This window comes from Lampetra fluviatilis, chromosome 13 (assembly GCF_964198595.1).
Source record: "Lampetra fluviatilis chromosome 13, kcLamFluv1.1, whole genome shotgun sequence".
Classification (NCBI taxonomy): domain Eukaryota; kingdom Metazoa; phylum Chordata; class Hyperoartia; order Petromyzontiformes; family Petromyzontidae; genus Lampetra; species Lampetra fluviatilis.
In genome coordinates, this window is record NC_136287.1 from 3077343 (window position 1) to 3093392 (window position 16050).

At 52.4% G+C, this 16050-nt stretch overlaps 1 protein-coding gene across 5 annotated transcripts in view; it reads right to left on the bottom strand.

Moving 5' to 3' along the window:
- Nucleotides 1-16050, bottom strand: part of LOC144935421 (histone-lysine N-methyltransferase ASH1L-like) — a 106879-nt gene that overhangs the window by 75909 nt on the left and 14920 nt on the right. The window lies entirely within an intron of this gene.

The following is a 16050-nucleotide window of genomic DNA, read 5'->3' on the forward strand; positions in this document are numbered from 1 at the left end:
CGCGTTTACGCGGGGCGCGCAGTGACAGCTGCCTCGCGTTAAAGGTTTCACAAAGTGCCCAGGTGCACCTCTCGGGCCGTAAGTGAACTAAACAGATCGGCTGATTGAGAATATTACGGCGGCGGTTAAACATTCCAAGGGCTTATAATTAGCCTGACGCTCCGAGTTGTGAAATGGCATTTCAGCCAAAAGGTTAATAAGGTCCTTTGAACTATCGTGTGTCGCTCCGCTCCTCGCGAGGCCGAGAGGGCCCCAATAATTTGCGGGCTGAGCGAGGGCGCGCTCTGGCCACGGGGAATGCGGGGCGCAGAGAGCGTGGAGATTACGAAAAAACTACGCAGAATGTTAATGAGGAAACTTAGCCGCTTCCCCTTCAGTAAGCGGCCGGTTAATGAGACGCAGATTTGGCCAGTATCCCGCTAGCTTTGCGCCGCAAGATGCCAGCGGAGTGTGCGGAAAGCCACAAGCTCAACTCTGCCTTAGGGCTGAGCAAAAACAGCCTCCACATGACTTCACGGCAACTCCTTATTTGCGGGGGGAGTAAAAAAAAAACGCGGGCCTTGTTTTCGTTGCCTGCGAGGTCGACGCTCTGCGTGCCGCGGGCGCGCGGCGGCGAGCGATGCCCTCCCGACTCTCCGGTTAAATTCGCCGCTGTCAACGAGCCGCGCCCATCGGCGGCACGCGCGATGTCGCAAAAGCGCGCCAGATATCGCTATTGCTACGATCACGATGGTTTGCCGTACGTTCGTGCGTGCTCTATTTGAACGCGTAGTCGTCATGCACTGTATATATACGTGTGACGACTAACATATCGGCGCAAGGGGGGGGCAGACTCATGAGAATTCAGGATTCATAGGGTTCAGGGTTACTGTCTGAGGGTCAGAAAGCCTGAGGCACATTAAGGGTCTTTAGTGTTCAATGCCAATGACCGTGTCTCCCGGGGGCATGCTCAAAGAGTCGCAATGCATGTAGGAATCCATGCAGTATCATTTTGTCAGGCTCACACGTATCCACGTTGGTTCTCACAGCATGGCCAACGATGCCACACCGCTCACCCAAACTTCTTCAAGTGTGGGCCGTACGTCACCATGTGACTTGGCGCTCTTCAGCTGTGGAAATGCGCGGCTTGTTTACTTCGAGTCTCATTTTCCCAGAACGAGCCAATTTATTTCTCCTCAGAGGTCCAGCCAATGCTGATCGCCTATATACATACGTACGAATATATATTTTGGAGGTTGACCTGGACTTGACCCATGATCTCAGCGGTGCTGACTCAGTGCTCTAGACCCGGCCATTATGAGCCCCGTGGGAGACGCCCATCCTCATCCCACTCCTGTGTCTTAAACGCGTTTGACGTTCGGGGCACTGTGCGGTTTAATAGACGGCACCGCGGTAATGCGATACAAGACATTCTGATGGAAGGTGCAATCAATAGCCACGGCACGCGTCAACAAATTGACTGCAGTATCATTTGACGTAAATACAGATCGCGTTTTAAACTACATACAACCACATAGGCACTAGGGTTGTAACTATGCATTGATTAAAGCAAATTCTCATACGATACAAGCATAGAATCACGTGTGCAAGGATCGATTATCTTCCTTCTATTGGATGTTCTATCTCAGTGCCTCGCAAACTGGTGTACCGCGATTGGCACACTGGTGCGGTGCGGCAAAAGTCCCCGATGTGCTGTGATATTTTCAGAAAGAACATAATTGTTCGCGAGCCGGGACGGGCGAACTCTCCTTGCAGTTCAGTGGCCGATCCAGCTCCCAGCTCCCCCAGCTCCCCCAGCAGCTCCCAGCTCCCAGCCCCCCCAGCTCCCAGCCCCCAGCTCCCCCAACTCCCAGCTCCCAGCTCCCAGCTCCCAGCCCCCCAGCTCCCAGCCCCCCCAGCTCCCAGCCCTCCCAGCTCCCAGCCCCCCCAGCTCCCAGCTCCCCCAACTCCCAGCTCCCAGCCCTCCAGCTCCCCGCCCCCCAGCTCCCAGCCCCCCCAGGTCCCAGCCCCCAGCTCCCAGCCCCCCCAGCTCCCAGCTCCCACAGCTCCCAGCTCCCCCAACTCCCAGCTCCCCCAACTCCCCCAGCTCCCCCAGCTCCCAGCCCCCCAGCTCCCAGCTCCCCCAACCGCCCCCAGCTCCCCCAGTCCCCAGCTCCCCCAGCTCCCAGCCCCCCAGCTCCCCCAACTCCCAGCTCCCAGCTTCCCCAGCTCCCCCAGCCCCCCAGCCCCCAGCTCCCCCAGCCCCCAGCTCCCAGCTCCCCCAACTCCCAGCTCCCCCAGCTCCCCCAGCTCCCACAGCTCCCAGCTCCCCCAGCTCCCCCAACTCCCAGCTCCCCCAGCCCCCAGCTCCCCCAGCTCCCACAGCTCCCCCAGCTCCCAGCCTCCCCAGCTCCCCCAACTCCCAGCTCCCAGCTCCCCCAGCTCCCAGCTCCCCCAACTCCCAGCTCCCCCAACTCCCCCAGCTCCCACAGCTCCCCCAGCTCCCACAGCTCCCACAGCCCCCAGCTCCCCCAACTCTCAGCTCCCAGCCCCCAGCTCCCAGCCCCCCCAGCTCCCAGCCCCCCCAGCTCCCCCAACTCCCAGCCCCCCAACTCCCCCAGCTCCCAGCCCCCCAGCTCCCAGCCCTCCCAGCTCCCAGCCCCCAGCTCCCCCAGCTCCCAGCCCCCAGCTCCCCCAACTCCCAGCTCCCAGCTCCCACAGCTCCCAGCTCCCCCAACTCCCAGCTCCCCCAGCTCCCAGCCCCCAGCTCCCAGCCCCCAGCTCCCCCAACTCCCAGCCTCCCAGCTCCCAGCTCCCACAGCTCCCAGCTCCCCCAACTCCCAGCTCCCCCAGCCCCCCAGTCCCCAGCTCCCCCAGCTCCCAGGTCCCCCAACTCCCAGCTCCCCCAGCTCCCACAGCTCCCCCAGCTCCCCCAGCTCCCAGCTTCCCCAGCTCCCCCAACTCCCAGCTCCCCCAGCCCCCAACTCCCCCAGCCCCCAGCTCCCAGCTCCCCCAACTCCCCCAACTCCCAGCTCCCAGCTCTCCCAGCTCCCCCAACTCCCAGCTCCCAGCCCCCAGCTCCCAGCCACCCCAGCTCCCAGCTCTCCCAGCTCCCACAGCTTCCAGCCCCCCCAGCTTCCCCAGGTCCCCCAGCTCCCCCAGGTCCCAGCTCCCCCAACTCCCAGCTCCCCCAGCTCCCAGCCCCCCCGGCTCCCAGCCCCCAGCTCCCAGTCCCCAGCTCCCCCAACTCCCAGCTCCCCCAACTCCCAGCTCCCCCAGCTCCCAGCGCCCCCAACTCCCACAGCTCCCAGCTCTCCCAGCTCTCAGCTCCCTCAGCCCCCACCTTCCACTCTCCACAGGTTGCGGCTAGGCCTCGGCAAGGTAAGGTAATTTACCCTTTTTACCGGGTAAAAGGGTAAAGGTGTCGACATGCCAAGGGGTAGGGTAAAGGTAGCGCAAAGTATTACACGGTAAATACGGTGCCTTGTTTACTCGCTAGAAGCTCCGTGGCGCAGTCCGTGGCCTCCATTTAATAATTAATATTTTTTAAAAACTTTATTAAAAACACGCTTTTATGAAATGTACTTGTAATGGCAGAACTCCACGACTCCAGGAAGTGGCCCCGAAGTTTGCCACAACGTAAGGGACCGTGGTGATTTACATCCAACGTCAGTTGTGCGTGGAGATTTAGAGCCAAGCCGAAACATAACATATAAAAAAAGATCGTTTAAAAATATGTATTTTTTTAGTGATATAATATAGTATTGTCACCATTATGACATACGTATACCAAGTTTGCAGTCGATACCACATTAGGAAGTGGGTAAAAATTGAGGATACGACAGCGACGACAACAACGACAACAATGACAACGACAACAACAATAACGACAACAGACAGTGAGTTCAAAGAAAGCGTGTAAAATTGGAATCATCGAGAGTATTCTATATGAATAAAGTGCTCTATCTAGCATTTACCGTTATAAACCTTATTCATGTCGTAGTACCCCAGAAATTGTCCTGTAATCGGGTAATTTGTATGGGGTAAGGGTAAAAGGTAGGGTAAAAGGTAGGCTCGTTGCTTTTTACCTTACCTGCTAAAGGGTAAAAGGTAAGGGTAGAGTGATTGTATTGTGGTAAGGTAAAAGGTAGGGTAAAGGTACGCTCGTTGTTTTTTTACTTTTACCTTACCTTGCCGAGGCCTACTTGCGGCGCAGTATGGCAGACAGCCATCAAACACCACCAGCCCTCTGCCCAACTGCATTTGTTTTTGGTTCGGTGTGTCGCATAGATCGAGTGCGCCCGAAAGTGTGCCGTGCAACTAAAAATGCTGAGAGGCACTGCTCTATCTGATCACGTCACGCGGCTTCTGATAGCCATCAGAGGTGCTGCAATGCACCATTAAAATTATGATGATATTAATAAAAAAGGAATTAATTCCTGAATGACCCCCAAAGTGTGACAATGCATTGCATAAATAGGCAGGAGGCAAATCGTTACATAAGAATACAAATTCTGATTTATTTACAAATCTAATATGCACCATGTGTAGAGATCCCCCCCACCACCACACACACAGCGAGTTGGAATTCCACTCGCATAGCTCCAAACGAGTAAAAAAAAAACACACACAGGCTCTGGGCACAGACAGCAAGGGCCTCTCTCTAAACCTCACGACCAATCGGCAGGGCCGCTTCAGAAGTGCCCCGCGACTCTTCCCCCGGCGGGCAACGAAGACCGACGCCACTCCAAGCAAAACCAAGACAACCCCCGATGGGCGGACCACCGTTCCGCGTGCCCCACGCCGCCCGACCCCGGCACCTCCCCACACCCGATTAACGAACCCCGGCGGCAAGGACGCGATGGTCAGGGGCGTGGCGGTGGCGAGATGTTAACCACCTCGCCTGGAGTACAGGAGGTCGTGGGTTCGATCCCGACCCTGACGACTGTGTATTTGAGGTTTGCATCTCTCTCTCCCAGCGGTCGTATGGATTTTTCTCCGGGTCCTCCGGTTTTTCCCTCCACATTTAAAAACAAGTGTGTAGAGTATTTGGCTGCTGTAAATTTCCACGAGAAAAGCCACTTTGCTGAGCTATTATTGGTGGCCATGTCGTTTCTGAAAAAGACCAATATAACTCAGTAGGTATTACCTGGTAAAATAAAAAAAAGTTTAGTTAAAAAAAATCGTTTAGCTCTCAGTGTCATGGTCATGCCATGGTGAGCGAGTTTTATAAAGCCACTCGGATCATGCCACCTGCACGCTGACCTACTCGAGTGTAACTAAACGCTCTTTGCCACTCAGGAGAAATGCCACTCCAGCCAAAAATGTATTCTTGAGAGACATTTAGGAGTTCGGTTCCAAAGAACTGTCAAGGGCTCCCTGATAGTCATTTGGGTTTAAATTATGTTTTGAAATGTCATCAAAACATTTTCAACTAAGAGAGGGATAATAATTGTTGTTCTGCCTCACGGCAGGGGTTTTGCCTCACGTCAGATGGGGGGAGGGGGGGGGTATGTACACAGGAATTTCCTGTTTTTGATGCTAATTTTGGTCACGTGACCAGGAAGTTGCGATTTAAGATTCCCGCTCAACCACGCGGGCGTCGGCCATTATACACATAATTCAAGATGGCAGCACACATCGCCTCCCAGTGAAGCCAGCCGCAATTGTCCATTGTGGGACTTTAAAAAGCATTGTCTGTAAGTTCGTTTATGTTCTTATAATATTGGCAATGCTGTTATAATGTTAGAATGACCGTTATAATTATGTAAATGCCTTTATAATGCTGTTAAATTGTTATGATAAATACGAGGCCTAGTTAACAACGAAGCCTGCAACTTTCCTTATTGTGAATGTTACTTGTAATTTAATAAGTCGAGTCAAACTTGTACCCAACTAACTATATTGTGATCCTGAGAGCAAGGATGACGAAATATCTCATCCACAATTTAGTGTTATGTGTAATACTGTACATTTGGGGTGCAGTGTGATGAATACACGATGTGCCTTTATGTAACACAGAAGCTTATGCTCTTGTATAGTTATTCAGAGGTAATGTAGGGGCCTGGTCCATCCAGGATCTATTGTTATCTAAGACAATGTTATGATGCTGTGGTGTTCATTCATTGTATTGGTGTTTCCGGGTATTAACAGATGCTGTATCTGTGCTGTTTTCTTACCAGTTTTAGCTCGTAAATGACGTTTGAAGTCGGACGTTCATCCTGGCTCTGAGGGTTTATTGGACGCGAGGTTAACTACTCAGCTAGCGGTGCAACGCAGCGCACAGCGAGGCCGAGACAATGTAATGGCCTTTAATGAAACAGCAAAGCCAACAATATAACATTACAAATTATAATGTACTTAAACTACACAGGAAAGCCTCGCAAAGTCTCAATACTCTTTCAGCAGTATTGGGATGGTTGGCCAAATCCATTTATGGGGTGTTTGGCTTTGTGTGTGGAGTAAACCATAGTACCCAGAAAAATCCCACGCATACAGGGAGATAATGCTCAAGGCTTCGCACGGATAGATTGAAGAATCCATATTTTTACTGCCCTCTATGGGCCACCTCAAGGTCGAAGCACACAAACACCTGGGGTGTTCCCAGGTAGTCTGCTATCCCAGTACTGACCAGGCACAATTTACTAACCAGGCACAACCTACAAACCAGGCGCAATGTACTAACCAGGCAAAATCTATTAACCAGGCACACTCTACTAAGCAGACACAATCTACAAACCTGGTCCTAAACCCTGTGTAGATTGTGAGCTCTGGCGAGATCAGGTGGATCCAGGGTGATTTTTGTCAAAGGTTATTAATACACAGGGAGGTGTCAAACTTCACCTCACGACCTTCCAATCAATGCCAGCCTCTCCCATGCTCACCATCATGGCAGCAGTGGTCAACTTTGCCGTATGTTTAATCTGCCCTCAGACATTGTTGCAGTCCGGAGTTACAGTATTTTAATTGTTTGTACCACAAGATGTTGGTTTAAGTGAAGAAATTATACTAATTATTTTCACATTTCCTCCCCATGTATCCAAAGCTGAACAACCGTTCTCAAATAATAATTATTTGGCATCAAGTAGGTTTAAAAAGAACACAAAAGAACAGTTAAACTGATACACTGGGTGGAGGAGTGGCACAGTGGTTAGCACACTGCACTAGGAACTCGGCTACCTGAGTTCAATTCCTGTCCACGGTTAACATCAGTGACGACATATAAACTGCTCCTGGGCTCCTTGCTTCACCGACCCGCACTGACCGCCATGGTGAAGTATGGCCAAACAACCCACCATGCCCGACGGCTGTGTTGTGGGGAAACCTTTACGCAGCGGTGACTTTCCACGATTCCCTCTCTCCCGCACAAGCACATGAATATGCTCACAAGAAAGAGAGAGAGAGATGGTCACCAATGAGACACATCCATTCATGAAAGTCCCCCCATTGATGCTCGCACCGCGTTTTGTTGGCAATTATTCGGTTGAGCGTTACGTAGGAGGCATCGGGCCACTCCCGCGTGGTCACAATTACAGCCATATGGGAAATCGTTTTACCACCGCTGAGACCGATGCTTACAAAAAAAACGCCCTTCCTTAGAGCCTCTTCTCGGTCCGCATCTCACATCGCACGCAGTTTATTACCGCAGTGCTCACACCTTAGAGCAGAGAGAGAGAATATGGAGCTGCAGAACAGCTTGAGCAACGTTGGCTCAGAGTCGCATGCTTGCACGCACACGTTAAACCACAGAAGGAAAAAAAATAATTACAGTATTAGAGAACATTAAATCATTATGTCACAGCAATGGCAATCATTACACACCGACTCCGTCATCTGTCTCTCCGAACAGGTAATTCGCGCTGACTGTAACAAATTGTATCGAATAATGAGCTCTTAAATTAGCTGGGTTCTTCCCGTTTCCATAATTTAAAATTTGCCACATTTTTCCACATCGCTGCAAATATCCAGCACTAACAGTTGGTGGCACTACAGCATGTTGGCGAAATAAAAATAAACGTAACGAGCGGCTTCCACGCCTGCCTGCATCGCCGCCAATCGTCGTACCATGTGCATATCGCAGCCACCGCACCGTGAGCACGCAAACCCATTAGATAAAACCCAGTTAAACCAACGCCAATAAATGCTTCCTCTTAAACCTCACAACCCTACACCAACACGCCACCTGGCACGTCGGGGGACTCGCGTTCATGCTACGATTACGTAGACCAACGCGTTCTAACGGCATCCGATCGTTTTGCCCCAGCGCCAACCATCGGAAATGTAGAACCTCTCCCATTCCTCCACAGGTTCCCTTTCCACTGCCACCACCGCCAGGCAAGGTGGCAGTAGGGCCCCTGGCGAGGTGGGCCCCGGACCCCAAGCGGGGTGGCTTTAGCGGGGGCCCGTGGAATGAATGAGATTCGTTTCAGCTAAAAGCGCCCCGGCGCATTCTCTTCCCTGGGACGATCGCGCACGCATCCCACGGCGGTCTCCCTTTCACCCCACAAAGAGGCGGCACTTCTTAATTTCCATGCCGCTCCTGGCACCTGTCCAACGCTGCATCTGTCACGGACGGTTCACATCTCCGCACAATGCGGTAGTCGGGCCCCCTCTCTCTCCCTCCCGACCCCAACTCCTCGCCCCCACCTCTTTTCCCATTATACGTTGCCAATGGGGTCTGTGGCACTGTGGGGGTTTTACAGCCACAGCCGCCGCCGTGCCTACGCCGCGCGGCGCACCAGGCCCCCCCTTTTCCGTGGGCGCAACGCCGCGGCAGCATCGCCCTAAAATGGCCGCGCTAGCGCCGCGGGGAAATGCGGTGGAGAGAGACGGGGGTCCGTAAACCTCGCTTGCCGCCGACCGCAGACGGTGGCGGTCGCTCGTTTCGCTGCAACGTTGGGGGGGGGGGCGGGTGGGGGGCGGATTCTCAAAGCTCGGCCCGCGCCAACACCTGGTTTCAATGCGGGGAATTAAATGTTTGCGGTCTTTTGGGCGAAAAGCAACGCGTGGAGATGTCCGCCAGACTCGACTATCGAACTTGGACATCACGCCCGCGATGCAGAGCGGGGCGGCCGCTACCACGCGCAAGGACCGCGCCGCCATGCAGGCCGAAAGCGGACGACATCAAATTTTCGAATTGCCGCTTCAGTCCATTCGTATTTACCTGAAAAGCAAGCCCGCGTCTCCTCTACCCGCCCATCGACTCAAACAAACGAGGACGCCCTCACTCACCGCAAAAAATCAGACGGGAAGCGCTACGGGCGATCGCGAAACGACGGCGGAGATGGCGCAGCGTGGCACGAAGCGGAATGCGTCGCCAGCGCCGGTGCCATCTTTAGCGGAATCCGGCGCGCCCGCGCGCAGTGTGCGCATGACAGATTTCTCCTCCGCAACCGTAAAAGAGAACCGGGGAGGGAATACGGCGCGCAGCTCTGCCCAGCTGGAGTGGTTGGACGGCTGCCATCACCGCCGTGCGTCTGCGCGCGATTCGAGGCGAAATAGTCCCCGATCCCGTAGCTGCGCAGCCCGCCGCCTGCGAACATCAGCGCTGCCCGCTATGACACCAAAAGGGATTTTTCGCTAAAAATATATATTTCCAGGTCTCCGCCGCTTACGTCGCGAGTGACGCAAACAGAGAAGAGAGACGAAGAGTCGCGTCCTGAAAGACCCGCGCGTGTAAAAAAAAAAAGTTGAAGGACCCTAAAAACGTAAGAGCAGATACCTAGGCGAGCGCTTCCACTGCGGTGGAATGCGTTCATTGGCGTTGAAATCACATGCCTGTCAGCAGGAGAGAGGAGCAGAATGGAGTCGCGGACGGCCCGTCAGCCACTGAAAGCCGCAAACTTGGCAGCGCTCCAGTTCTTTTGTTGCGCTCACCTTCGTAGCCACCCTGGCGACTAAGCGGGCACAGCCAGCGAGGAGGACCGACGAGGCACGGACCGCGAACCGCTACCCCCTTCCGCGGCTCGCGTGGCGGACCGGGACAGGGCGCCGCACGCGGGCTCCGCGCGATGTCGGCGCGAGAGCGAGGGCCCCGGCAAGATGACGTGCGGCGGCCGCCGATCGCCCCGTGGCACCACCTTGTGGTCGCCCGCCGCCTCGCTCGCGCCGCAGCAGCCGGATTTTGCCGGATAAACGAGCACTACCACGGCGGGCGGGTTGCCACGTCGGGGTTCGATTTCTAGACGCGGCGCTCGCCCGCCATCCACCCCGACGGGAACAACGGCGCGGAGGGGAACCTTTTTGCGGCCGATTTCACGCGAATCAAACCGTTCTCTGCAAGTGACATGTCGTGATCGCGCCCGCACCCGGCACGAGCGGCTGCATTTTTGGTTCGAGCGCCGAGGAAGTGTCCACCAGAGACGTGCACGGAGAAAACCACCGGGTCAATGCCGAGAGATTAACCATCCAGTCCAATTATTGTAAACAACCGGCATAATTCCACATGCCGTCCGTCGTGGGCATCATCTAAAAATTTTGCCCTTGTGCAACATTTCCCAGCAGGCGACGGCTCACAATGGCCATGCTGGGGGCTGCTTGTATGGTTTGCAATAGGACAGCGCACACAAACACAATGCAGGACAATCTAAGGTGTTGAGAGAGGTCCTTACATGATAGTTAACAGGATCCTGATGATGCCATCCTCCTGCGACTCGATGAACTCCCAAGAAGAGGGATCATGACTCGATTCAAGAATCCCAATTTCTTGACTTTACGGTGAAGATAATGCAACCAATGCCAGCAGGGGCCACGTGAACCAATTACATGCACAGGTATGGCTGTCAGGTGGCCAGAATATGACGGTACACCAATGAATGATTGAATCTATCTCTGTGAAGCTTTTAAAATGTAACCCCCTTGCAAGCGTGGGTTTTCTCCAGATACTCCAGATAATCCTCCCACATGAAGCCGAACTGCCCGAATAAATTGGTCAAACATCGCAACGTATTGGGACCATTCTGAAAAAAAGTCTTAGGGCTAAAGTGAGGGCTTCACAGTGTAAATTAAGGGCAGCCATGAATACGAATCGGAATCAATTACTACACGCACGACTCAACGCACAAGCTTCGAGCCAAATAATCCATTTTAAAAAATCATCGACTCGGTGGGATGTCATGTGCCGACCGCCCAGCCGATATCCGCCACGGCCGGTGCAGTGAACTGCGACGCAGAGTGATGCGCAGCCTGCTGAGAAAACTTCTCACGTCATGTTTCCTTCCCGGCGAATTATATTCCCACAATGTTGCCGGAGTAACGGAGAGCAGATGTTCTGCAGCGACGACTGTTTGAGATGAACGGTTGTTTTGGTAACTCGGAAGGGAAGTGATCTGGCACGGTTTAATATCGGCTCACAGAGGTCAATTGCTCGATTGCCGTGCGGATTTATGGCACGCGCGGCAAGAATGTGTTCCGGCAACGCAAGGGACTCAAGTTTCCATTTGAGATAAAATCAGATTTTTTTTTTGGCGTGCAGGGATTTCGATTGTCTTTTATGATCATTGATTACTGTGCACCAAAAATGCATATCGACATGAAATGCTTTCACCTTAACCAGTTGCGTATCACTACCAGCAGGATTATTCAGGAGAGAGGCACTCAATCGAACAGTTCTGTGCAAGTCAGAAGGAAAGGCAGCAAAGTGGATGTGTAAGATGGAGCCTTGGATGAAACTCGGAGGCCTCTTCCCTTCTTGTTCACTGCACAGTGATTTGCGTGGGTCTCGTTATTGTAGAGCGATTAAGGGTGGGGGAAAAAAAACTGTTTGTGTTCACACGCTGGGAAAATAATTATGACAAAATCGGTCAAAAATTAAACAAAACTAAATCAACATTTGGGCACAGCATGCGTTTAGATGCTGCCTAAAACACCTGAAATTAATTGGCAAAATTATCGTATTCTCCCCATAAATTAAATTACTTCTCTCACTCCATAGCTCGGCGATTTACAACTGATATAAACACAATTCCACGTGCCGATATGCGAGTGTCTTGGTCTTGGTTTGCAGCACTCCGTCTCCCTGCTCAGTTGAGCAGTGAGGCTTCAAGCATCTAGCAACAACAATGGCTGTCGCTTGTTTACTCGAGATAACCTCACTGCGCCTGCATCTGGATGTTTGGTGGGTTCCACTCGCAAGCGTTAGGCTCCTTGCGAGAGAAACCAGAGGACCCACGGAAGAAATCCACGGAGAAAACCCACCACGCATACCAGGGGATAACAGTCTCAAAAGCAACGGTGGAACGATATAAACTACCTCACCTGGCATACAGGGGGTCGTGGGTTCGATTCCGATGCTGACACCTGTATATTTGAAGTTTGCATGTTCTCCCTGCGCTCGCATGGATTTTTGTACGGGTCCTCCGGTTCGCCCCTCCACATTTAGAAACATACATTTATAGAGTATGTGGCTGCCATACATTTCCACGTGATAAGCCACTTCGTTGAACTATTATTCGTGGCCAGGTCGCTTCTGAAAAAGAGCTACACAGCTCAGTGGGCCTTACCTGATAAAAAAAAAAGCAAGCTCCACAAGGATGGAGTTAAGTATCCACTGATGTATTGCCATCTGATCGCCTCCGAGCTGCCCAACCCTTGAACACCTGGTATTTCTGGGCAGACATCCATCCGAGTACTAACCCGACTTGCGCTGCTTGGCTTCCACGAGCAATTTGACTGACATCTCTAAATCATGCGTTCCTCCATTGGTGGACCTGGGCCAATGGTGAAAATTCTACACTATGGCGGGACCTTGTGGCTTCACCAGGTGAACTCTATTGATAATATATTAATGATCTATCTTAATGAGCTGCCTGTAGGTGAAAAGTCTATGGCACGTGGGATATGACGTCACAGCTCATGCTTGGTCACAGATATCAAGAGTATTGTTAAAGTTTAATTTGTATTATTGTTTTATATATGCTATATACAAATGAGCAAGGAGATGTGAGCAGTGACTATGTATATAAACACATAAATACACCGATGCAATAATATTCAGATTAAGACACCTTTAGGATTCTTAAAGTTCAGTGTTAATGCCTGAGGCTCAGAGAGCCAGACTAAAGGGCCTCTGGGATTCTTAAAGTTCAGTGTTAATGCCTGAGGCTCAGAGAGACAGACTAAGGCACCTCTGGGATTAAGGTTCAGTGTTAATTCCAGAGACTTAAGAGACCCAAGCATAGCCGTGAGAAAGCACCCAGTACAATAATTATAATAACAATGCGTGAAAGAGCAAAAAACGTAGCCAGTGGCCGGTGTGTGCGCAGCTCAGGGTTACAGTGCAACGGCTGTGATGGGGCGAGGTGGATGGGGGGGGGAGAGCGACCACCTCCCGGATCCCATTGCACAAACATCTGCTGTCGGTTAAGTCACAGTGGGCGGCGGGCGGGCCCTCCGCTGGGAAGCGCGGGGGTCAGGGTCCGCAACGGTGGCCCCATCAGCCTCGGGGGTTAAGCATCGGTGGCCCTCGTGGGCCGCCCAACCGCCGGGGCCACGATGACTGCTGCTCTTTCTCCTCCTCCTTTTCAGCACAAGGTTGAAGCTCCGATAGCTCGGAGCTTCGACCGGAGCGGGCGGTGGGGGGGAAGCCTCCGCTTGGCAAGAATTTATTCCCGCTAATGACGTACACGCAGACATCTGCCGTCAACTAAATTAACGCCCGGCCCCTCGCGGGACCGCCGGTTTCATTAGAGGCACGGAGCGAGCTGGCGGACCCCCTCAACTGGTGCCAGCTGGTGCCGCGGTTATTATTACAAGCGAAAGGTTAGCGTGGTTAACAAACCCAACACTGTGTGCGGGCGTGGCGGGCCGCGGCTGGGGCGACGCGGTTAGACGGGCGGGCGGTGGGGGGTGGCATACGGGAGATCTATGGTGGAAAACGCTTGGCCTCCACCCCGTGAGCGGGCGGGCAAAGGTACCGACTGACGTTTTGCGATGGTCGCTTTGCAACGTGAGCTTTGGGACCGGCGCCGGGGTGGCTGCCGCATCTTGAGCGCCGAGCGAACAAAAAACATGTAAAAGGGGGAAACCATCGATTAATTTATTAATTGGAACGCGTGCGCAACCCACACAATATGTGAACGCATGAACCGGAGTCGCGCCTGCGAATGAGGATTTTGCCTCGGCTCTCTCTCTCTCATCTCACCCGTTTGCGTCCAACGGACGTCTATCGGCCGATTTCTTTTCACACGGTGCGAAATGGTCAGAGGCAGCGCAACGTCTGAGTAGCGACGCATCGATTGACATGGATTCTTAGGCTCGTGACAGACGCATTGATTGACATGAATTCTTAGGCTCGTGATAGACGCATCGATTCGCTTGTGTTGGGAGTCGATGTTCTTCATTTGGCATGCGATGTATGTCGTATGGGTTCCTGCAGCAACCGCAGCCACTTGTGGCCGCTACATTCCCAAAATAATATTAAAAAGTAATCAACTATTGTACCATATCCTGAAAAAAACATCGAATCGCTACCTCTCGTCTGCACGTCATGGAGACTATTTAATTATACATTTTATAATTTTGGTTTGATTAAAACAACTTGCTTTATTCCACAGGGAAATTAATGAAAGATACTACTTGCAGGGGATGTAATTGTCAACAAAAATTTCTCCTATAGCCACTCGCACATTTACGATGATACGATAAAATATTGGATTGTATCATCTGCTATGCACCATCAATTGCAGACCTTTGTCCATCCACTGCTGGATGAAGGCTTCCCCATGCAGGGGTTGTTTGACAATACTTTAGCACGGCTTGGTGAAGAGAGGACGCAGGACCCGGTTCGGATATCGCCCGTGACTGACATCAGCTGTAACCGGGAACAGGATCTTGGATCGCTGGGTTCATAGCCCAAAGTGCCATCCGCTGTTGGTGATTCAGCATTAGCAGTAATGCACAAACACAACTCGCAAAATAACAACACTCTGTGTGTGGCCTTAAAGGAAAGCGTATATAACAGGCGATGTCTCGGGCAATGACCCTCCCGCCTAGCACAAAACAGTGGGACACGTGCATGGCAGTAAACGAGAGGAGGCGTCATATATTGTAGTGTCCCAAAGGTAGCGGCTCGTCGCGACAGTGTCGGCACCAAACGCAGATTTTCAACCGTGAAGCGCATTTTTGCTGGTGGCTGAGAAACCTAAAAAATGATCGCGCGTGGGACTCATCCAAACGACTCCCAAACCCGCTGGGCTGTGAGGTGGCCCGGAGATATCAGCATGAGCTACTGGGGGTCCGAAAACCCCTCTGCCCGTATTTACGGTCGGTTTCCTCCAAATGTTCCTCCCGCAGGCCAGGCACTCCTTAAAATATGATTGACCAACATCGCAATGCAAGCCCCTCCTGAGAAGCATCTTGAGTGAAAATAAACGCTATTATAATTGTGTATATTAAAAAGTTGCATCCGTTTTCAATGGAGAGCAGACATTATTATTACTGAGGCTAAAGAGGGCCAGCCTAAGGCACGTTTAGGATTGTTAGGGTTCAGTGTTAATGCCTGATGCTCAATACAACCAGACTAAGCCAATTTTACACTATCTTATGGAACAGTTTTAATGTCCGAGGATCGCATATATAGTTCTGAGTGGCACAGCCGTAGGAATTCACCGGGTTATTATTATTATAAATGATGCACTTCAGGCACAAGTGCTCCCAGCTAGACAATGTACACAAAATGAATAAAAAAAACTCCTTCCGGGTGCTCACCTGGAAAACTTCGAGGTTGGACTCGGCGTCTGACCGATACTTGAGACAATTATCCCAGGTGCCTTAGACATCAAGATCTGAACGACAGCGAGGCGAGTGCGTGTCGCCGCCTGTCAATGCTGCCCGAACTCTCTGAGACCAAACTCACAGCCACCAGCCGGGCGGGCGGGCGTGCGTGCGGGCATACCTCAGTCGAGTTCTTCTCAATTTCGTTCTTTCTTTGTTTCTATCCTTCCTCTTTTTGGCACTCTTGCCAACGTTCGTCTCGCCCTCCCCCCTGCCCGCCGCAATCTCCCCAAGAGACAGATTGGGCTTGGGCTTGGGTTGGGAGAGTGGGGGGGGGAAGTGGGAGATGGGGAGGGGAGC